General features: G+C 43.8%; 1 long non-coding RNA gene and 1 pseudogene across 2 annotated transcripts; one reads left to right on the top strand and one right to left on the bottom strand.

Annotated features, from left to right (window-relative positions):
* The first annotated feature begins 114 nt into the window (after window positions 1-114).
* LOC309614374 lies at window positions 115-8,525 on the top strand. The gene is made up of 2 exons (XR_014236126.1): window positions 115-405; window positions 6,381-8,525. It is a non-coding gene; the product is annotated as an uncharacterized lncRNA (long non-coding RNA).
* LOC309614372 (apoptosis-associated speck-like protein containing a CARD) lies at window positions 7,172-17,885 on the bottom strand (annotated as a pseudogene). Its single transcript has 2 exons — window positions 13,984-17,885; window positions 7,172-13,392 (listed from the first exon to the last, which is right to left on the bottom strand). The product of its transcript is annotated as an apoptosis-associated speck-like protein containing a CARD (transcript).
* Between the last annotated feature and the right edge of the window lie 5,554 nt (window positions 17,886-23,439).

The raw sequence follows: 23,439 nt of genomic DNA, 5'->3' as shown, positions 1-23,439 counted from the left end.
CCGACCGCACTCTACTGCTCCTTGGAGGAGGTTGGAACAGTCCAACTCCTCCAAGACGCAGGATAGGGAGACGCATAATTTCGTAACGCAGTTTTCAGAAGATAATTTAAGTTACCGCTTTTGGGGTTCTCTTTCTGACCCGGATATCCGCTCTGTAATCCTCTTCTGACTACGTCTGCGACAGCCCATCGCAACCCCCCCCCCTCCACTTTGGATTCTTCCGATCCGGGCTGTCCAATGAAAGAGCCCCGGTTCGCCGGATTCCACCCGCGGCCTCTGGGCTCCAGCGTTCTGAACTTCAGGACTTCCTGCACCGTGGAAGCCGGCGGCTTTAGGAGACTTCTCCCTATCTGCCCTTCTGCAGAGACATAGGCTTTGAAGCCGGGTGTGATCGCCTCTTGCTTGGTGAGGTCCTCACTAGCTCATTAGCTCCATAGGAACAGAGCCCTTGTCCAATGAATTCGCCGCTCTAACTCCCAGACCAGGCCGGGGACACACATAGGCGAGACCGAAACCTAGGAAATACTTACGACTAAGGTCTCTGGTCTCATGGAGTTTATATTCTAGGCAGAGATTACGTAGAAAATAAAAACTGAAATATAGTTTTGTCTTAGAAAAATTAAAATGTTTTGAATAGCAGTGGTGTGTATGTGAGAGAGACTTCTGATCTGAAGCCTGCATATGGAGAGTCACGTGACTGCTTTTGTGGGAAGAAAATTCTGTGCTGTCTTCAACGAATAGCTAGCTAATAAGTTGCCTGTGCCAGACACTATACTAAAGATTAAGGCACGGTCCCTCCCCTTCAGGGACGTATAATCTCGTACCTTGCAACGTTGCGTGGTTGGGAAACCAACATTAATGTCATTTAGGGGTTTGTTAGAAATGCAGAATCTTCAGATTACATAATGGATCAAAATCTGAGTTTTACAAGGTCCCGAGGTGATTCGTATGCACATTAAAATTTCATAAGGGCTGGTTGTAGGCGTTACAGAGCATAGACAAAATTTATGCCCTCGGCCTGTGTCTGAATTTCTTCACACTTACAAGTGGTTCTCTAACAGGAGATTCCAGGTGACATCTAAGACCCGGTCATTAAGAATCCGGCAGGAGTTCCCTGGTGGCCTAGCGGTTAAGATTCGGCGCTGTCATGGGTTCAGTCCTTGGTCAGGAACAGAGATCCCGCAAGCCACGGGTGGTGCGGCCAAAATATATTAAAACAAACAAACAGACCTTAAGAATCTGGCACAAAACTGTGGTAGAGTTACATAGTGGTGCAGGAGATGATTTAAAGTTGGTACATAAATGAACATTGTTCTACTTTAATAGTTATATATTTATTTTGAATGTTTATTATGGCAAGCAATGGTGGTAATGAGTTTCCTCTTGACATACGTTTGTAGAAGAATAAAAGGTTGGTTTAAACAACATTAAGTAAATTAACTACAGGTGATATGAAGATAAGGCAAAAATCATGAAGGTGTTATAATGAGTGAAGTTTGAGAAACATTTTGCTGATCAAGTCACCCACCTGCTTAAACTTTTTCAATGATTTCCCATGTTTTTCAGGATAAAGTTCAAATTGATTAACATGTCATACAAATCTCTGTCTCCAGTACTTTTTTTAACTTTTTAATCCCACCACTCTCCCCCACTTTCCCCCCTTGGTGTCCATACGTTTGTTCTCTACATCTGTGTCTCTATTTCTGCCTTGCAAACTGGTTCATCTGTACCATTTTTCTAGATTCCACATATGTGTGTTAATATATGATATTTGTTTTTCTCCTTCTGACTTACTTCACTCTGTATGACAGTCTCTAGGTCCATCCACATCTCTATAAATCACCCAATTTCGTTCCTTTTTATGGCTGAGTAATATTCCATTGTATATATGTACCACAACTTCTTTATCCATTCGTCTGTCGATGGGAATTTAGGTTGCTTCCATGACCTGGTTATTGTAAATAGTGCTGCAGTGAACATTGGGGCGTATGTGTCTTTTTGAATTATGGTTTTCTCTGGGTTATGCCCTGTAGTAGGATTGCTGGATCATATGGTAATTCTAGTTTTAGTTTTTTAAGGAACCTCCGTACTGTTCTCCATAGTGGCTGTATCAATTTACATTCCCACCAACAGTGCAAGAGGGTTCCCTTTTCTCCACACCCTCTCCAGCATTTGTTGTTTATAGATTTTCTGATGATGCCCATTCTAACCTGTGTGAGGTGATACCTCATGTAGTCTTGATTTGCATTTCTCTAATAATTAGTGATGTTGAGCACCTTTTCATGTGCCTCTTTGCCATCTGTATGTCTTCTTTGGAGAGATGTCTGTTTAGGTCTTCTGCCCATTTTTTGATTGGGTTGTTTGTGTTTTTAACATTGAGCTGCATGAGCTATTTATATATTTTGGAGATTAATCCTTTGTCCGTTCATTCGTTTGCAAATATTTTCTCCCATTGTGAGGTTTGTCTTTTCGTCTTGTTTATAGTTTCCTTTGCTGTGCAAAAGCTTTTAAGTTTCATTAGGTCCCATTTGTTTATTTTTGTTTTTATTTCCATTACTCTAGGAGGTGGGTCAAAAAAGATCTTGCTGTGATTTATGTCAAAGAGTGTTCTTCCTATGTTTTCCTCTAAGAGCTTTATAGTGTCCGGTCTTACATTTAGGTCTCTAATCCATTTTGAGTTTATTTTTGTGTATGGTGTTAGGGAGTGTTCTAATTTCATTCTTTTACATGTAGCTGTCCAGTTTTCCCAGCATCACTTATTGAAGAGACTGCCTTTTCTCCATTGTATATCCTTGCCTCCTTTGTCATAGATGAGTTGACCATAGGTGCATGGGTTTACCTCTGGGCTTTCTATCCTGTTCCATTGATCTATATTTCTGTTTTCTGTCAGGACCATACTGTCTTGATTGCTGTAGCTTTGTAGTATAGTCTGAAGTGAGGGAGTCTGATTCCTCCAGCTCCGTTTTTTTCCCTCAAGATTGCCTTTGCTATTCAGGGTCTTTTGTGTCTCCATACAAATTTTAAGATTTTTTGTTCTAGTTCTGTAAAAAATGCTATTGGTAATTTGATAGGGATTGCATTGAATCTGTAGATTGCTTTGGGTAGTATAGTCATTTTCACAATATTGATTCTTCCAATCCAAAAACATGGTATATCTCTCCATCTGTTTGTGTCATCTTTGATTTCTTTCATCAGTGTCTTATAGTTTCCTGAGTACAGGTCCTTTACCTCCTTAGGTAAGTTTATTCCTAGGTATTTTATTCTTTTTGTTGCAGTGGTGAATGGGAGTGTTTCCTTAATTTCTCTTTCAGATTTTTCATCATTAGTGTATAGGACTGCAAGAGATTTCTGTGCATTAATTTTGTATCCTGCAACTTTACTAAATTCATTCATTCGCTCTAGCAGCTTTCTGGTGACATCTTTAGGATTCTCTATGTATAGTATCATGTCATCTACAAAAAGTGACAGTTGTCCTTCTTCTTTACCAATTTGTATTCCTTTTATTTCTTTTTCTTCTCTGATTGCCGTGGCTAGGACTTCCAAAACTGTTGAATAATAGTGGTGAGAGTGGACATCCTTCTCTTGTTCCTGATCTTAGTGGAAATGCTTTCAGTTTTTCACCTTTGAGAATGATGTTTGCTGTGGGCTTGTCGTATATGGCCTTTATTATGTTGAGGTAGGTTCCCTCTGCCCACTTTCTGGAGAGTTTTTATCATAAATGGTTGTTGAATTTTGTCAAAAGCTTTTTCTGCATCTATGAGATGATCATATGGTTTTTATTATTCATTTTGTTAATATGGTGTATCACATTGATTGATTTGCGTATATTGAAGAATCCTTGCACCCCTGGGATAAATCCCACTTGATCATGGTGTATGATCCTTTTAATGTGTTGTTGGATTCTGTTTGATAGTATTTTGTTGAGGATTTTTGCACCTGTATTCATCAGTGATATTGGTCTGTAATTTTCTTCTTTTGTAGTATCTCTGTCTGGTTTTGGTATCAGGGTGATGGTGGCCTTGTAGAATGAGTTTGGGAGTGTTCCTTCCTCTGCAGTTTTTTAGAAGAGTTTGAGAAGGATGGCTGTTAGCTCTTCTCTAAATGATAGAATTCACCTGTGAAGCCATCTGGTCCTGGACTTTCGTTTGTTGGAAGATTTTTAATCACAGTTTCAATTTTATTACTTGTGATTGGTCTGTTCATATTTTCTATTTCTTCCTTGTTCAGTCTTGGAAGGTTATACCTTTCTAAGAATTTGTCCATTTCTTCCAGGTTGTCCATTTTATTGGCATAGAGTTGCTTGTAGTAGTGTCTTAGGATGCTTTGTATTCTGCAGTGTCTGTTGTAACTTCTCCTTTTTCATTTCTCATTTTGTTGATTTGAGTCCTCTCCCTCTTTCTTGATGAGTGTGGCTAAAGGTTTATCAATTTTGTTTTTCTTCTCAAAGAACCAGCTTTTAGTTTCATTGATCTTTGCTGTTGTTTTCTTTGTTTCTATTTCATTTATTTCTGCTCTGATCTTTATGATTTCCTTCCTTGTACTAACTTTCGGTTTTGTTTGTTCTTCTTTCTCTAGTTGCTTTAGGTGTAAGGTTAGATTGTTTATTTGAGATTTTTCTTTTTTCTTGAGGCATTGCTATAAACTTCCCTCTTAGAACTGCTTTTGCTGCATCCTATAGGTTTTGGATTGTCGTGTTTTCATTGTCATTTGTCTCTAGGTATTTTTTGGTTTCCTCTTTGATTTCTTGATTGATCTCTTGGTTATTTAGTAACATATTGGTTAGCCTCCATGTGTTTGTGTTTTTTACTTTTTCTTCCCTATAATTGATTTCTAGTCTCATAGATTTGTGGTTGGAAAAGACGCCTAATATGATTTCAGTTTTCTTAAATTTACTGAAGCTTCATTTGTGACCCAAGATGTGATCTATCCTGGAGAATGTTATGTGTGCACTTGAGAAGAAATTCTATTCTGTTATTTTTGGATGGAATGTCCTGTAAATATTGATTAAGTCCATCTGGTCTCTTGTGTCATTTAAAGCTTGTGTTTCATTATTAATTTTATGTCTGGATGATTTGTCCATTGGAGTAAGTGAGGTGTTAAAGTCCCCCACTATTATTGTGTTACTGTCGATTTCCTCTTTTATAGCTGTTTTATTGCTGTTTTATAGAATTTGCCTTATGTATTGAGGTGCTCCTATGTTGGGTGCATATGTATTTATAATTTTTATATCTTCTTCTGGGATTGATCCCTTGATCATTATGTAGTGTACTTCCTTGTCTCTTGTAACATTCTTCTTCTTTTTTTAATAAATTTATTTGTTTATTTTATTTATTTACTTTTGGCTGCATTGGGTCTTTGTTGCTGAGCACAGGCTTTCGCTAGTTGCAGCGTGCAGGGGCTACTCTTTGTTATGGTGCACGGCTTCTCATTGCAGTGGTTTCTCTTGTTGCAGAGCATGGGCTCTAGGCACACAGGCTTCAGTGGTTGTGGCACGTGGGCTCAGTAGTTGTGGCTCACGGGCTTAGTTGCTCCACAGCATGTGGGATCTTCCCAGACCAGGGATTCAACTCATGTACCCTGCGTTGGCAGGTGGATTCTTAACCACTGTGCCACCAGGGAAGTCCCCCATTTGTAATTTTATTGATTTGAGTCTTCTCCCTTTTTTTTCATGATGAGTCTGGTTAATGGTTTATCAATTTTGTTCATCTTCTCAAAGAACCAGCTTTTAGTTTTATTGATCTTTGCTATTGTGTCCTTCATTTCTTTTTTATTTATTTCTGATCTGATCTTTATGATTTCTTTCCTTCTGCTAACCTTGGTTTTTTGTTGCTGTTGTTCTTCTCTCTCTAATTGCTTTAGGTGTAAGGTTAGGTTGTTTATTTGAGATTTTTCTTGTTTCTTGAGGTACGATTGTATTGCTATAAACTTCCCTCTTAGAACTGCTTTTGCTGCATCCCATAGGTTTTTGGTCGTCGTGTTTTCATTGTCATTTGTTTCTAGGTGTATTTTGATTTCATTTTTGATTTCTTCAGTGATCCCTTGGTTCTTTAGTAGCATATTGTTTAGCCTCCATGTGTTTGTATTTTTTACAGTTTTTTTCCTGTAATTGATATCTAGTCTAATAGCGCTGTGGTCAGAAAAGATGCCTGATATGATTTCAATTTTCTTAAATTTACTGAGGCTTGATTTGTGACCCAAGATGTGATCTATCCTGGAGAATGTTCTGTGTGCACTTGAGAAGAACTTTTATTCTGTTGTTTTTGGATGGAATGTCCTATAAATATTGATTAAGTCCATCTGGTCTAATGTGTCATTTAAAGCTTGTGTTTCCTGGGGCTTCCCTGGTGGCACAGTGGTTAAGAATCTGCCTGCCAATGCAGGGGACACAGGTTCGAGCCTTGGTCCGGGAAGATCCCACATGCCACGGAGCAACTAAGCCTGTGCGCCACAACTACTGAGCCTGCACTGTAGAACCTATGTGCCACAACTACTGAAGCCCACGCGCCTTAGAGCCTGTGCTCTGCAACAAGAGAAGCCACTGCAATGAGACACCTGCGCACTGCACGGAAGAGTGACCCCACTCGCTCCAACTAGAGAAAGCACGCAGGCAGCAACGAAGACCCAACACAGCCAAAAATAAATAAAGTTAAATTAAAAAAAAAAAAGCTTTTGTTTCCTTATTTATTTTCTGTTTGGATGATCAGTCCATTGATGAAAGTGGGGTGTTAAAGTCCCCTACTATAATTTGTTACTGTAGATATCCCCTTTTATGGCTGTTAGCATTTGCCTTACGTATTGAAGTGCTCCTATGTTGGGTGCATAGATATTTACAATTGTCATATCTTCTTCTTGGATTGATCCCTTGATCATTATGTAGTGTCCTTCCTTGTCTCTTGTAATAGTCTTTATTTTGAAATCTGTTTTGTCCTATATGAGTATTGGTACTCCAGCTTTCTTTTGATTTCCATTTGCATGGGATATCTTTTTCCATTCCCTTACTTTCAGTTTGTATGTGTCCCTAGGTTTGAAGTGGGTCTCTTGTAGACAGCGTACATACGGGTCTTGTTTTTGTATACATTCAGCCAGTCTGTGTCTTTGGTTGGATTGTTTAATCCATTTACATTTAAGGGAATTATTGATACATATGTTCCTGTTACCATTTTCTTAACTGTTTTGGGTTTGTTTTTGTAGGTCTTTTTCTTCTCTTGTATTTCCTGCCTGGAGAAGTTCCTTTAGCATTTGTTGTACAGCTGGTTTGGTGGTGCTGAATTCTCTTAACTTTTGCTTGTCGGTAAAGCTTTTGATTTCTTCATCGAATCTGAATGAGATCCTTGCCGGGTAGAGTAATCTTGGTTGTAGATTTTTCCCTTTCAACACTTTAAATCTATCCTGCCACTCCCTTCTGGCCTGCAGAGTTTCTGCCGAAAAATCAGCTGATAACCTTATCGGGATTCCCTTGTATGTCATTTGTTGCTTTTCCCTTGCTGCTTTTAATATTTTTTCTTTGACTTTAATTTTTGTTAGTTTGATTAATATGTATCTTGGTGTGTTTCTCCTGGGGTTTATCCTGTATGGGACTCTCTGTGCTTCCTGAACTTGGGTGGCTATTTCCTTTCCCATGTTAGGGCCGTTTTTGACTATAATCTCTTCAAATATTTTCTCAGACCCTTTCTCTTTCTATTCTTCTTCTGGGACCCCTATAGTTCGAAAGTTCATACATTTACTGTTTCCCAGAGGTCTCTGAAACAGTCCTCATTTCTTTTCATTCTTTTTTCTTTATTCTGTTCCTCGGCAGTTATTTCCACCATTCTATCCTCCAGCTCACTTATTCATTCTTCTGCCTCAGTTATTCTGCTATTGATTACTTCTAGTGTATTTTTCATTTCAGTTATTGTGTTGTTCATCCCCATTTGTTTGTTCTTTAGTTCTATGTCCTTGTTAAACATTTCTTATATTTTCTCAATCCATGCCTCCATTCTATTTCCGAGATTGTGGATCATCTTTACCATCATCACTCTGAATTCTTTTTCACGTAGATTGCCTATTTCCTCTTCATTTATTTGGTCTAATAGGTTTTTACGTTGCTCCTTCATCTGTAACACGTTTCTCTGTCGTCTCGTTTTTGTTGATGGGTGGGGCTGTGTTTCTGTCTTGCTGGTTGTTTGATCCGAGGCGTCCAGCACTGGAGCTTGCAGGCAGTTGGGTGGAGCTGGATCTTGGTGCCGAGATGAGGACCTCTGGGAGAGCTCACACCAATTAATATTTCCTGGGACCTGAAGTTCTCTGGTAGTCCAGTGGCTCAGACTCGGTGCTCCCACCACAGGGGCTTAGGCCTGACCCCCGGCCTGGGAACCAAGACCCTGCAAGCAACATGGCGTGGCAAAAAACAAACAAACAAACAGAAAAACCCTAAAATAGACAAAGCCCAAGGCAAATAATAAAAACAAAACCAACCAAACAAAAACAAACACACAAACAAAAAAAAGAAAACAGACAAAACCTGAGACAAATAACAAAAACAAATCCAAGCAAACAAAAAACAAACCAACAACAACAAAACAACATGGATAGCAAAAAACAAAACACCCAAACAAACAAGAGGGCCCCCAGACCATAACCAATAATAGAAACGAAACGAAACAGAAAACAAACAGTAAAACAAAATAAAAAAACAAACTAAAAGAAAAGCCAAGAGAAAAGACAAACACTAAAATGACAAAAACAAAAAAAATAAAAACAAAGCAAAAAAATAACGAAAGAAAACAACACAAAAATATCAAAAAACAAACCACCACCACCAAGAAAACAAAAACAAAAAACAGACAACAAATGAAAAAGAGCAGAACAATAACAGAATAAAAAATAAAATAAGAAAAATAAGAAGTATATTAAAAAAAATAAAAATGAAACAATGACAAAACGAAAGAGGACAACAAAAAATAAAATAAAATTGAAAAAATGAAAAATTCCCTGGTGCCTCTGCTATCAGTGTCCTTGCCCCTACAGTGAGCTACATCCAATCCCCGCCTCCCCAGGAGGCCCTCCGAGACCTCTAGGTAGGTCTCTGGACCTGCTGTGTCAACCCCACCTCTGCATGTGTTCCTTTCACCAGCATCTGCTCCTGAAGCTGGCCTGGAGCACACATGCTCGTGCAGGCCAGGTGGGTGCAGGCTTCCACAGGTGTGTCCACAGGGGCCGGGACAGTCAGAGGAGGCTTTGGAGGGTGGTGGGACTTGGCCCGCCTGGACCCATGCGGCCAGAGGAGGCTTTGTCAGGGGCGGCCCATGGGCCACCACAGAGGCTTGGACGGGTGGGCTGGTGCTCGGGTCCATTGGGACTGCGGGACCCTCAGAGGCTTTGGCGGACGTGGGGCTCAGGCTCGGGACCTGCGCAGCCATACTAAAATTCCTAATATGCTTGAGGCAGGAACAGACGGATGTCAGGAGTTTGGGTCTGGGAATAGTGCTCTGTGGATGGATTGTGCTCTCTCAGCTTCTTGGATTGTGGCCTTAGCCTTAAACCTTGGGGTTATAGTGCTAGTAAGAAGGACTTCTTTAACAGGAAGGACGATTGAGAGCCACCATTGTGGGGATTGGAGACAGGAAGGGAGCTTGGCCTACAGGGTCGAAGATTGGGGGTTCCTTGTGTGTAGCAGGGAACCAAGCTTAGGCAATTCCAGGTAGAGAATGCCAAGGAGGGTGGGGTGGGGTGGGTATGGGAAGAAGAAACTGAAGGGAGCAGGAGCCAGGCTTTCTAGGTAGCATCTTGCACACGCACCTCAGGGTGGCAGTGTTGCACAATTGCGCTGATTCCGTGTAGCTGTTTCTGCAGGATCCTTAGGGCCTCACAGCAGCCTGCTTACGGTAAGAACCTGTCTGTTAGATCTAGCCTGACGGCTGTTTTTTGTTTGTTTTATTTTATTTTTTCCCAGAATTTGAGGGGAAGCAGGCCCATCCTGTGTACTCTTTCCCTGAGTGAAAAGCAAGGCAAATCCCTATGTAAGAAGGCTTATGCAAACCTGTCGCAGTCTAACTGAGGTGGCAGAGCCAAATCCTCCCTGTAGAGTTGTGTGTCTAAGTTGAATACGTACCTGAATCACTTGGCAGTATGGCTAGCAGGTGGGTTCCAATTCCGTGTGTAGGTCTTGGTGGGGCACAAGCTCTCTGGTGACGTTGATGCTGCTGTTTCAGCAGCACACTTCTAGAGCCATGCTCTAAAGTTCTGCAGAGACTCCTTTTCTGCTCATTCCCCCCACCTTCTCTGTGAAGGGGTAACTGATTTTGTATAAAACTTTCTATGTAGACAGTTTGAGCCAGGAGCTAAGAAAAAGGTCACTCACAGAAGGCTGGGTCTTGCATATGGGTTTTTGTTCTAATTAGCACAGGCCCAGTGAACATTGGGTATTGATCTGCTTGTTCATTTTTCAGTCTTGTGATGCTTAGAGGTTTGGGCAGAAAATGTTGATTGTTTCAGATTGAGGGCCACTGAGGAGCCTAAGCCATTGAGCAGCTAGGAACGAAAACATCCTGGAGATCACTGTTGACACTAATGTGTGCTCGCTGTGGGCCAGTTGCTGTTAGATGAGGAGCTATGTCCTGTTATCCCTACTTTATAGATGGGGATGCTGAGGTACAAACTGGCCTTAAGTCTCATAACTGGTGAGTGGGGTAGAGCAGGGATTTGAATCTGTCCTTTGGCTGCAGAAGTGTGTCCTTAACCAGTGTGCTGTGGCTGGTAGAACTCTGAGCCTCGCCCTTCCTCCCCCTCCAATAAAAAGGAAAAATAAAGCCCCCAAGAAGTCTTTCAACTTAGGGGAGCTGTTTCTTAGAACCATACCTTTTGCCTCAGGCCTGCCCTGGTTTTTGTAGCTGCTCTGTTTGAGCATCTGCTCTGCAGGGAAGTATTAGTTATGGCACCATCTCAGAAGCACTGGGTTCCTGTGAAGTTTTTGAAAAAATCCTCTGTCAGGCACTAGACATACACAGTAACTGCTGTTTATTATTTTTCACATGCAAGGCACTGTACAGAGGTTGAAAATATGTCTTTTTATGGGGCTTACTCTAATGGGAGAGTCTTGTGTGAAAATAGACATGACAATATGGTTTGCTCTCCCACAGGGACAGTAGGTGAAAGTGCCACTGGAGACCAGAGGAAGGCCACCTGTGGGCATGCTAGGACAGATGGGTTTCAAGGTGTCCAGAGTTAAGGGACCAATGTGTGCTAGGGCATGGGGTGTAAGTAGTGTTGGGATCCGGGGGTATGTGAAAAGGAAGACAGGAGAGGTTGGATGGATCATTCAGGATCAGGCTGGAAGAGGGGCTTAGGTGTCCTAGTGTTAGAAGGGAGTCCATTTCCATCATCAGTTTTGATCACTCAGGCCCTTGAAGGTGGTTGACCAGAAGCAGGGAGATCAGGAGGCCTATTGTGGGTAAGACATGAAGGCATAAGCCAGATGGGGGCAGTGAAGTTGAAAAGGAAGGTGTTTGGATATAAGCTGGAAGACTGACTAAATCTGGGCCTTATGGAACAGGCTAGGATTTCTTGTTTTCTGGTTAGGCTGCTGCTGTTGCCATATGTCGAGATACAGGGGTAGTAAAAGGAAGACAACTTCAGTTTGGGAAATGGTAAGGTCCTTGCAGAACATAAGTGAACAAACACATCTCAGGGATTGAATAAGGCCTGGTTTATAAGATTTAAGAAGACTTGGTGGAAAAGGGCTGAGGGTGAAATGGGGAGCATCAGCATTTATGTTACGGGGTGGCTGACTAAAGAAGATAAGCCCAGGGGATCCTGAGTACTGGGGCCGGTTCCCGATTTGGGGGAAGCTCAGCTTTCCTCCTGGAGTCCTAAATGGCATTAGGAGCAGTCCCATGTGACTGTGTAGCCTTGACACTGGTCATTAGCTTAGCTTCTTGGTAGCTTCCTCCTACGGCAAATTACTTGTTTTCTCCTGTTGCTCTGGTGATCTGGTCATCAGAATAGGGAAATGTTACACAGACTGTGTGTGTGTGTGGAGGGAGGCGGGGAGTAAAAACTGCATTTGCTAATTCTTGTGTTTAGGGAGGGTATTCCAAGTGAAGCCTTCACTCAGCTTTGTTCATTCTGCACTGGTGTATCATTGTGAATGGTACACCTTGCACCCTCATACCTGGATCCCTGAGTCTGATGATCTGACTCTAAGGATAGGGTAACTGGCCTCCTTGGGGCCTGCCTCTTGCTTTGCATCCACCCCTTCTAAGCCAGAAAGAATTTGGGTGCAAAATGTACTCAGGATGTGGCCCTAGGATCCTGGTTCCCTAACAGCCTCTGGAAAGGCTCCTTAAGTGCTGTTTTCTGGAAATAAATATCCGTATTTTCTTTTGTGGGCACAATTCCATCAAGAGAAGGAACAGCTACTAGAACTCATTTCCTAAAGTTTTGCTTTTGTGGTTGGCATGTTTTCTGGGCAAATTGTAACCTATAACCCCTCTTGCAGTGGGTGGGAAGGCGTAGAGGGGAGCAGTGACGCCTGCTGGTGTCAGTGCCAGAAGGACCCCTAGGAGTACTTGGTGGTTTGTGCACTTCTGTCCTGTTTAGATGATACTCTTGTCACTTCCCCTGAAAACTGCTCTCATTTTGCAATTTTTTTTCCTATGAAAAAGTGAGAGATTGAGAAGCTTGGTAGACGAGTCTGTTTCTAAATGCATCTGTCAAGTCTGGCCCCCCACAGTTCCAGGCCCTTTGTACATACCTCTATTTTAATTTTTAGACCTTGGCCACAAGGCTAACTTGTATTCACAGGTCTCAAGGGCAGACCCTCTGGGGTGGCATTGAAGGAGCCACGAAATGGTGAGGGACTATTCCATGGTGACTGAGGCAGGAAGGATGAAGTGTCTGGGGAGCCTGCTGCCCCAGGAACAGGCGGAGACTAGAGCTTCACCTGAGCCTCTGCGGGGCTTGGATGTGTAGCTCAGCTCCGCATGTGCTTCCAGGCTGGAAGTAGGAAAACACACCAAGTACAAGCTGGTTTTTCATATATTGTGTATAAAAAAAAAAATCAGAGACTCCAGGTAAGATGGCTGGAACAGCCAGGGGTTGTCTGTGGGACTGCTGCTGGGGAAGATGCCTCAGCTCTGCTTCAGGTCGACCACCAGGTAGGGCTGGGTGTCCCTCAGGGCCTGGAGGAGCAGATCCTTGCAGGTCAGGTTCCAGGCTGGAGCAAAGCTGAAGAGCGTCCTCATCTTGGTAGGATTGGTGCGCTCCGCCCGCACTGCCTGGTACTGCTCCTCTGTCAGGACCTTCCCGTACAGGGCGTCCAGCACCCCATCCACGTCTGTGACCCGCGCAATGAGGGCCGCCCGATGCTGGTCCACAAAGTGCAGTGCTGGGGCGGGAGGGAGGAGAGGGGATGAGCTGGGACCAGGGTGGGTGCTGGAGCCTGTCCCTCTTGAACACTAGGCTTTCTTTAGAAATTGCCCTGAATGCAACCCTAAGGAGTGGGGCTCAAGGCAGGCATGCCACCGGGACTCTACATATAGTGGGATGAGTTTAACTTTGTCTCCCTTTCTCCTCCCAACCAGGCTCGGGCCCTGGAGGTGTGTGAGTAGGTGGGTGGGGAGGGTTGGCCTAGCTTTGTGCTCTCTGGGTGCTCTTGGCTTTGGGACAACAGATTTAGGCTGTGCAGGGGTGCAGTGGGGCGAGGCTGGTGAGGTGCCCAGGTAGGTGAGGTTGGGTGTTGAAGGTTTTACTTGGCTTGGCTGCTGTCTGGCGAGGGGCCTTGATCTTGGTTGGCACGGTTCCATGGCCTGTAAGAAAATGTTAAGTGGTGTCTCCAAGTCTTTCTGGGATCAGGGATCTCTTGGTCCGGGAGCCAAGGTCAGTACCAAGCCTCCCCAGCAGGAGAAGCTTTTATTAAAGGGTCGGAGGAACAGGAAGCGAAAGCGCGGGGAGAGGCAAACGTTTGGGTTGGGAGGAGGGTGCAGATGAGGGCATACTGGTCTGGACCTCTGCGCGGAGTGTGGAGGAGGTGAGCTCCCCCTTGCCCAAGGTCTCCTGCAGCTGCTCCGCCACCTCCTGCATGCCCACGTCGCGAAGCACGAGCGCCGTGAGGTTGGCACCGTACGCCTCCAGATAGTAGCTGACGAGCTTGTCGGTGAGGTCCACAGCATCCATGGGCAGCAGCGTCCCCCGTGGGATGCGTCCGTAGCCTTCGCGCAGCGGCACTGAAAGCAGCTTCATCTTGAACTTCTTGAACTCATCAGGGGTCAGGTTCTCCAGTGCATCCAGGATGGCATCACGCGTGCACCCCATGGCTCCCGGGGTCCCCCACTGTAGCTCACTCGGGCTGTCTGCCAAGCAGGAAGTCTGCTCTGCGGCGGGACCTGGAACTCCCCGCCTTCTCTCAACTCCGGCCTCTGCCCCAGAACATTGCCCTCGGGTGTAAGGCTCCCGACTATCCCGTTCCTTCCCATCCTCTCCTGGCCATCAGGGGGTGCCCAGATCGCATCCTTTGGCTGGTCTACGAGGTGGGACCCAGGAGACCGGGTGGAAAAGGGCTCATGGGTGGTGCCTGCCTCTCCAGGCTTGGACTAGCTAGCACACATCAGGAACCTGGTTTACTGGAGTGCTAAGGCTTAGAACTGTGGAGTTTTAGAACCCTGAAATCTCCATGTTTCCCTAAACCTTAGCATCCTCTCTGACATGTCATAGAATCAGAGTCATAGAATCCTAACAGCCAGACCATGTAGCTTCCCAAATTCTGGGGAATACTGGGGAGAAATGAGGTGTCAAAAAGAGGGTAGAGATAACTGTGTGTGCTTTATCTCTCCAAACCTCAGTTTCGTTATCTATAAAATGGGGATAATAACACTCACTCATCAAATTAGTAAATATTCCAAGATAACATGGGCTACCTGATGGTACCTGGGACCTTGCCAAATGCTTCCTGGGAGAGCCAGAATTTGGTCCCCCAGGAATTGAATTTCTTGGGAAGCGATGACAAGAGACACTTGTAATGGTTGAGAAAATTCTTGACTGGAGGGAAAGTCATGGGTAGAGAGCAGTTCTGGGGTCAGGGGGCTTGACCCAAAAGAGCAGATGAAAGGTGGCGTGGGATGGCGTTGGAGGCCAAGCTGTGCCCTGAATTGTTAACTTGCCCTTAACATGGCTGGGAAGGCCCTGCTGGTCTGCCCCTGTGGACCTCACCAGCCTTGTCTTGCACCACACCCTTCCCCCCACTCCACCTCTGAGTTCCAACCACACTGGCCTCTCCATTCCTCTAATCTGCCAGGCTCCTTTGCTTCTCCAAGCCTTTGCACATGCTGTTCCCTCAGCCTGGAGCTCTCTTCCCTCACTCTTTGCCTGACAAACTCTCAAGACTTTAGGTCTTAAGTTAAATGCTACTTCCTCTGGGAGGAAGTATATTAATGCGTATATGTGGAATCTAGAAAAATGGTACAGATGAACCGGTTTGCAAGGCAGAAATAGAGACACAGATGTAGAGAACAAACGTATGGACACCAAGGGGGGAAAGCAGGGGAGGGGTGGTGGTGGGATGAATTGGGAGATTGGAATTGACATATATACACTAATAAGTATAAAATAGATAGCTAATAAGAACCTGGTGTATAAAAAAAATAAACAAAATTCAAAAAGAAAAAGTGTATATAATGATAAAGGGATCAATTAACTAAGAAGATATAACATTTATAAATATTTATGTACCCTACCTCAGAGCACCTATATAAAGCAAATATTTAAAGAACTGAAGGGAGAAGTAGACAGCAATACAATAATAGTAGATTCCCATCACCAGCCTCTAAGGCAGTGTGCATACCTGTGGCAATATCCTGCAGCCATGCAATTGCACACCAACAGCTGGGGCCCCCACAGCTGCCTGAGGGCTCAGCTCTGGCCTTATCTCCTGTCACTGGCCTGCACCACTAGGCTCATCTGCAGCTGTCCCCACAAACTGTGCACCTGCACCCAGCCAGCTAGATCCCCATTAAGCCTCCATTGCTGTGCATGTCTGATGTGAGATCCTGCAGGCACAGAATGTACACCAACATCCAGGGCCTCTGAAGCTGCCTGTGTACCCTCACGTGGCCCTGGCCCTTGTTCCTGGCCCTGGCCCCGGCCCCTACCACTGTGTGTGTATCCGCAACCAGCCTCTGCCATTACTTAGGCACCAGTTGGTAGTATGTACACACCACCACCACCTCCATGCCACTGCTGCCTGCCCTTGTATGTAGCCTCTGGACCTGGAGGCACCACAAGGACCCCAATAGCCCTTGTAGCCATTGCAGATACCCCACTATGCTCACCAAGGACCACACAGTTGTCAGTGCTGTGGACCCCTGTGGCCTGACCCAGAGAGACATCATGCCCCCACCCCCCACCCTGGACCCAGAGCTGCCACATGCCCCTGCACTTGGCAGTCTGCGCCACGAGATACAGAGTCACAACAGACTCCAGCATGCTCCCACCCACAGAAGGTCTTTCATTACCAGAGTCAGTCCATAAAGTCTGGAAGAGTTGACTATTTTTTCAGTTGTGCAGACACCTACACAAGACTACCAGGGTCACAAAGAATTGGGGAAACATGACACCACCAAAGGAACATAGCAAACTTCCAGTAACTGACCCCAAACAAGTGGAGATAATTTAATTGCCTGGCAAAGAATTCAAAATAATTATTCAAAAGATGCTCAGAGAGCTCAAGAGAACACATAAACAATTTAATGAAATCAGGAAGACAATACAAGAACAAAACGATAGGTTCAACAAGGAGACAAAAAACAATCCCATTCACAAAAGCATAAAAAATAATAAAATACTTAAGGAGTAAATTTAAAGAAGTGAAAGATCTATTCACTGAAAACAAGACATTAATGAAAGAAATTGAATACACAAATAAATGGAAAGCTATCCCATGTTCATGGATCAGAAGAGTTATTGTTAAAATGCTCCTATTGCCCAAAGTCATCTATAGATTAAATGTAATCTCTAGGTTGCCATGGCTAAGGGGTGAGGGAGATGGAGAGAGGTTGGCAAAAAAGTACAAACTTTCAGCTATAAGATGAATAAGTTCTGAGAATCTAATGTAAAACATGGTGACTATAGTTGATAATACTGTATTGTATAATTGCAATTTGCTAAGAGAGTAAATTGTAAGTGTTCTTACCAAAAAAGGAGAGGGGGCAACTTTGGGAGGTGATTGATATGCTAATGAACTTGAATGTGGGAATTCTTTCACAAGGTATACATATATCAAATCATCATGTTGTACACTTTAAATATAGTACAATTTTATTTGTCAATTATACCTCAGTAAAACTGGGGGGAAAAGAAATTAAAGAAGACCTAAATAAATGAAGAGAGCCCATGTTCATGAAAAATTCAATATTGTTAACATGGCAGTAACTCCCCAAATTGATCTACAGAGTCAGTCAATTCCCAACTGCCTTTTTTGCAGAAATGAATACACTGATCCTAAAATTCATATAGAATTGCAAGGAACCCTGGATAGCCAAAAATTTCTTTAAAAAGAAGAACAAAGTTTGAGGTCTCACACTTCCTGATTTCAATACTTTCTACAAAGGTGACAGTAATCAAAGCAGTATGGTACTGGCATAAGCATAGATATATCTTAATCTAATGAAATAGAATTGAGAATCCAGAAATAAGCCCATACATCTACGGTCAATTGATTTTCAACAATAAATAACAGTCTTTTGAACAAACAGTGCTTAAACAACTAAATAGGTGTGAGACTGGAAGACAAGAGTACAGCCATTTTTGAAAAGGACCCAGGGAACGACCTTGTGCAAGCAGGCTTCACAGATCCCTTAAAACAAAGTGCCTAAAGCCTTCCAGTTCCCTGAAAGATATAAAGGCCTGACAGACATTCCCAAGTTGTTTTTGCAGGAGGCAGATCCCCACCAGATGAAAACTGCTGACTGCAAGTGCATAGACCCCCACACTAGTTGAAGGTTGATGATGCTTGAAACTTCATCTTGATGCCAACCAATCCGAGAATCGAGCACAAGCTGATCGGGCACCTGCTGCCCCCTCCCTCACACTCCCTTTAAAACCTGTTCCCTGAAAGTCCTTGGGGAGTTGGCACTCTTTTCTGCCTTCTCCGCTGTGCACAAACTATCCTTTTAATAAAAAGCTTTGCTTACCTAAGAGCCTTGTGGTAGTGAAATTCATTTCTATGGTATTGCTGTCCAAGAATCTGGAGAGGGCCTGGTAACAGGCACATGCAAAAGAATAAAGTTGGACTCTTACCTCACAATATATACAAAAATTAATTAAAAATGGATCAAACAGGGCTTCCCTGGTGGCGCAGTGGTTGAGAATCTGCCTGCCAATGCAGGGGACACGGGTTTGAGCCCTGGTCTGGGAAGATCCCACATGCCGCAGCGCAACTAGGCCCGTGAGCCACAATTACTGAGCCTGCGCATCTGGAGCCTGTGCTCCGCAACAAGAGAGGCCGCGATAGTGAGAGGCCCGCGCACCGCGATGAAGAGTGGCCCCTGCTCACCGCAACTAGAGAAAGCCCTCGCACAGAAACGAAGACCCAACACGGCCATAAATAAATAAATAAATTAAAAAAAAAAAAAAGGATCAAACAGCCAAAAGTAAGAGCTAAAACAATAAACTCATAGAAGAAAACATAGGTAAATCTTCATAACCTGGATTCAGCAATGCATTCTTAGATATGACACCAAAAGAAAATATACATTAATTGGGCTTCATCAAAATCAAAACTTTTGAGCATCAAAGGACAAAAATGTGAAAAGACAAGTCATAGAATGGAAAACATATTTTCAAATCATATATCTGATAAGGATTTCACGTTATGAACGAACAAAGAACTCTTACAACTCAACAACAAAATGACAAACCAATAAAATAAAGGGCAAAAGGATCTATAGACATTTCTCCAAAGAAATTATACAAATAGCCAACAAGCACATGAAAAGATGCTCAACATAGCTGTTAGGGAAATTTAAACCAAAACCACAATGAGAAACCACTTACCCACTAAGAGGGCTATAATTTTTAAAACATTTTAATTTTTTAAACAGAAAGTAAGTGTTGGCAAGAATGTAGAAAACTGGAACCCTCACACACGGCTAGTGGGAATGTAACGTGGTATATAGCAGCTGTGGAAAAGTTTGGCCATTCCTCAAAAAGTTAATCATATAATTACCATATTGTAATAGCGGCCTTCCCAGCCCGAACCCAAACTGTGACGGGCCCTTTCCTCCTCCCTCCCTGGCGCCGGCAGCTGCGCGGTTGGGGCAGGGGCTGCTCCGCCGCTCCGCTCCGCGCTCCGGCTGGGCCTAGCCCACCGGCCTGGCCCCGCACCTGCCGGCCACCCACTGCGCAAGCGGGCAGGCGGGCGGGAGCTCCGCTCTGCGGACACCTGCTCCCGGTCCACCTCATCAGTCATGAACTGACCGGTGAGGCCAGACGCGGGTTGAGCCCAGGGGGCCCGCCGCCTCAGACAGCGATCCCAGGAAAGGGTGTGTCAACCGCCTCCACGTGGCCACCGGGGTCTCAGCGGCTTCTGCGCCTCGCTTCACCTGGACCTGGAGGACGACGTTGCTGGAGCAACCTGGTACTTCTCCAGACCTGGCCGCTTTCTGGGGTAGCACCTTTCTACTCTGGGTGTGAGAGCTGCGAGGCAGACTCGAGCTGTAGCATCCCCGCTCAGCCATTGGTCGGTGCCACAGTGGCCCCGCCCCCTGCCCCTCTGGTATATAAAAGGAGCCAGAATTCGAACTGAGGCAAGGTGGATTTTTGAGACGCTTGTCTGCCGTATTCTCGGTCTGCTAGCTTTCCCATTAAAATCGTTATTCCTTGTTCCAACAACTCCTCTCCCGATTTATTGGCCTGTCGTGCGATGAGCAGAAGGAGCTTGGGCTTGGTAACAATATGACCTTGCAATTCCATTCCTAAGTTTCTAGGAATGGAAAGCATGTGTCAACACAAAAACTTGTACACAGTAGCATTATTCATAATACCCAAAAAGTGGAAACAACCCGAAGGTCCATGAGAATGGATGAACAAAATGTGGTATTATCCAAAATGTAATACATGACACAACACTCATGAATCTTGAAAATATGCTAAGTGGAAGAAGCCAAACACGAAAGACCATATATTATAACGATTCTATATATAAATGTGATGGAAGAAATTTTCACATATTGAGTCATGAGGCAGTCATTCTAGCTTATACAGGATTTAACTTGAATTTTATTCTAGCTAAAACAGTCTTTGTAGCCTATCAAACATACATTGTACATCTGCTTTAATCATTAAAGAAAAGGGTACCTGAAGTAAAGAATGGCCTTTTTAAAAATAAAGATTAAATGCCTCCCTTCCTGGGATGTCAGTGCTGCATACTTCTTCGATGATAAGACTCCCTTCCCAGGTGCCAAGGCCATACTGACTCACTGTATACATGCTGATCTGTTTTTTTTGTTTTTGTGAAATCTTGAAGGAATGTATTCCTGACTTGTTTGGTGTTCTTTGTTCTGATGAGATATAAAACTATGCGGAAAATCATGCTTCTCTGGAGCAGTTCCTCAGAGTTATCTGAGAGACCGTCTCCCGGGCGATCATCCTCAATTTGGCTCTAATTGGCTTATTGATTATTTCCATCCATATAAGAAATGCCCAGAATTGGCAAATCCATACAGACAGAAAGCCGATTTGTGGTTGCCAGTGGGTGGAAATACGGGGAATGAGAAATGACTGCTCATGAGTACAGGGTTTATTTTAGGGAAGATTAAAATGTTCTGGAATGAGTGGTGACAGTTTCACAGCATTGTGAATGTAATAAAAGCCACTGAATTCTAATACTTTAAAATGGTGAATTTTACCTCAATTTTTTTAAAAAAGAAAAATCCTATGGGATGGGTAAAATGATATTCCTACATAATAGCTGAGATTCAGAGGTCAACTCATTTGTCTGAAGTCAAATTAAAATTAAAGCTGACTGAACCTCCCAAAACCTTCCTTCTAATCACTGTTACAACCAAAATAAAAAATAAAAACAGTTAAAAATTAACTCTAAGTCCCTAGTGGGTTTTTGCGTGTTTGTAGCGCGTTGGGGCGGGGGGAGGGGAGGAAGCACGCTCTTTGGCTGGAAGGCGGACGGGGGGTAGGCGGAGCATCCCGATTAGGAGGGCTTAGGGAGGAGGAGGAAGGGCAAGGAGGTCCGTACAGTCACGGCCGAGGCCTTGGTAACTGCCTCCGCCCTGCCGTTGAGGGGCGCCAGTCGACCTAGCGCGGTACCTCCTGCCAACGCTTTCCCCGAGCGCCCCGCCGGCGGCCCCGCGGACAGGTTTGCAGCCTCTGCCCCGTGCGGACCCCTCAAAGGCGAGGCCCGACCCCGTACCAAGCGGGCGGGAGGACCCAGCAAGCGCTGCCTCGGCCCCTTTCCCGCCCACGGACCCTGGAGCCCCTACCTTCCGGACAACCTGCCAGCTCCTGGCTCGCCCAACCCACCTGTCTCAGGTTTCCCCAGTATTTTACCACTTGCTCCTCGTGGCCCACCACACAGTCCCCCACTTCCCGAAGACAGAGACTAGGAGTGAGAGGAGTGAGACACTTGCCTTGGCATTATTAAAATAATGAAACTATTAGTAGTAATGACTTAATAGAAAGAATATTAATAAACGTATTAGTAATGTAGGGGCCAGTAACCAGGATGCCTTGCCTGCCTAAGGGGAAACCAACTCAATAAGCAAGATAAATACTTTAATATGACATCTAAAAATTTTTTCAAAATAAAAAATTTAAAAGTACCATGAGGTGCTATATGGGAGGCTAAAACAAAAGGAAAAATCAGTAATCCTGATCCTAGCTTTATTTAAAATTTTGGTAGTTTCGTTATCATGGAATTTTTTTAGTGTTTTTTTTTGCAATATTACATTAAAATTTTTTTTTTTAATCTTCAGTACTGAGTATCTTGAGTTCTGAGTATGTCCCTAAATTTTGCACTGGAAGTGAGTACTTCAGTCACTGTGCTTGGCTCACCCTAGTGACAGCCCTGCCCCACTGTCAGCTTCAGTGTGGTAGTGGCAGTAGGGAAGGGTAGGGAAGTGCAAGTGGCCACCTTCTCCCCAGAGTCCGTGGAGGCTTAGCAAGGAACTTCCAGAGGTGCAGGCACAGGGGCCTGTAAACCCTCTAGGCGTGTCCCAGCACAAGGTCTCACTGGAGGGCAGGGAAGGAAGAGTTACACCAGCATCCTGGTTACTGGCCCCTACATTACTAATAAGTTTATTAATATTCTTTCTACTAAGTCATTACTGCTAATAGTAGTTTTATTATTTTAATAATATAAACTAAAAAGCATCAATAATACTTATATAATATAATACTTATTAAACACCTACCAGCTAAACACTTCACAAAATGATTTCATTTATGCCTCACCACAGCTCTAGGAGGTTGGTTCTAATATTACTAATACTATCTGATTTTACAGTGCAGGAAACAGGATCAGAGTGGTTAAATCTCTTGTTTAAGGTCATCCAGCATGTACAGTGGCAGAACTAGGATTCAAATCCAAACTGGCTGACCACAGAGCCCTTACTTGGGAATCACAAAGTACAAAGTTCTTAATCCTTTACCGGGAAATGACTTGGTGGGGATTTCATCTCCAAAGCATTAGAACTCCAATAAAAACCTTAGAAACAAATTGAGATGTTAGGATATCTGCTCATACAATGTATCACATCAATGAGTTAAAAAAAACAGTATGATAATTTCCATGGAAGCTCCTTGTAAACTAAGCCTAGAAAGGTATTTATTTACATGTTATACAAAAGTATGCTAACTCCATAGCCCAGCCAAGTGGTGTGGCACCAGCAACCCCCTTCCCTCTGGAGCATTTGGGCCAGTGTTTGTTGTACACTGGTTAATCTGCTGTCAGTCCACACTGCAAAACAGCTTCTAACCTATATTCTAGATCATTGCTCTACAGTTGGCCACCAGACCTGTGCTGCTCCCCTGGAATTCCAACCAGCCTCCCCAGAACCACTGCTGCTACCACCAGGCTGGGAAGGAGGAAGAAGGCTGCCCCCCCCTTTTATGATGACTTCTTTCCAGACCCTTGAGCTAAAACCAGACCACCATGTTTGGCAGCTAAAACTTTGCTGAGGACCTGGGTGATCTCACCGAAAGCCGTATGAGGAAGATGATTTGAGGTGACTCACAGACCTACTGTCTTTTGAATAATCATGCATTTGTTTTGATGCAAATTCAAAATGATTGAAATAGCATATTAAACTACAATAGCAGGCTAATTTTGCTCCTAGTGAAGCTAAAAAGAGTAGTAAAAATTTTAAAACAATATATTTAAAGTAAATAATAAAAGAGATCTCAAGGAGGTATTAGAGCTTCAACAGAACCTGGCAGTTGGACTCCTAGCATATGTGA

The sequence above is a fragment of the Balaenoptera borealis genome (genome assembly GCF_965194805.1).
Source record: "Balaenoptera borealis genome assembly, chromosome: 16".
Lineage (NCBI taxonomy): Eukaryota > Metazoa > Chordata > Mammalia > Artiodactyla > Balaenopteridae > Balaenoptera > Balaenoptera borealis.
Note: the sequence above shows the minus strand (reverse complement) of the source record. Positions and strands in the feature narration are given on the sequence as shown.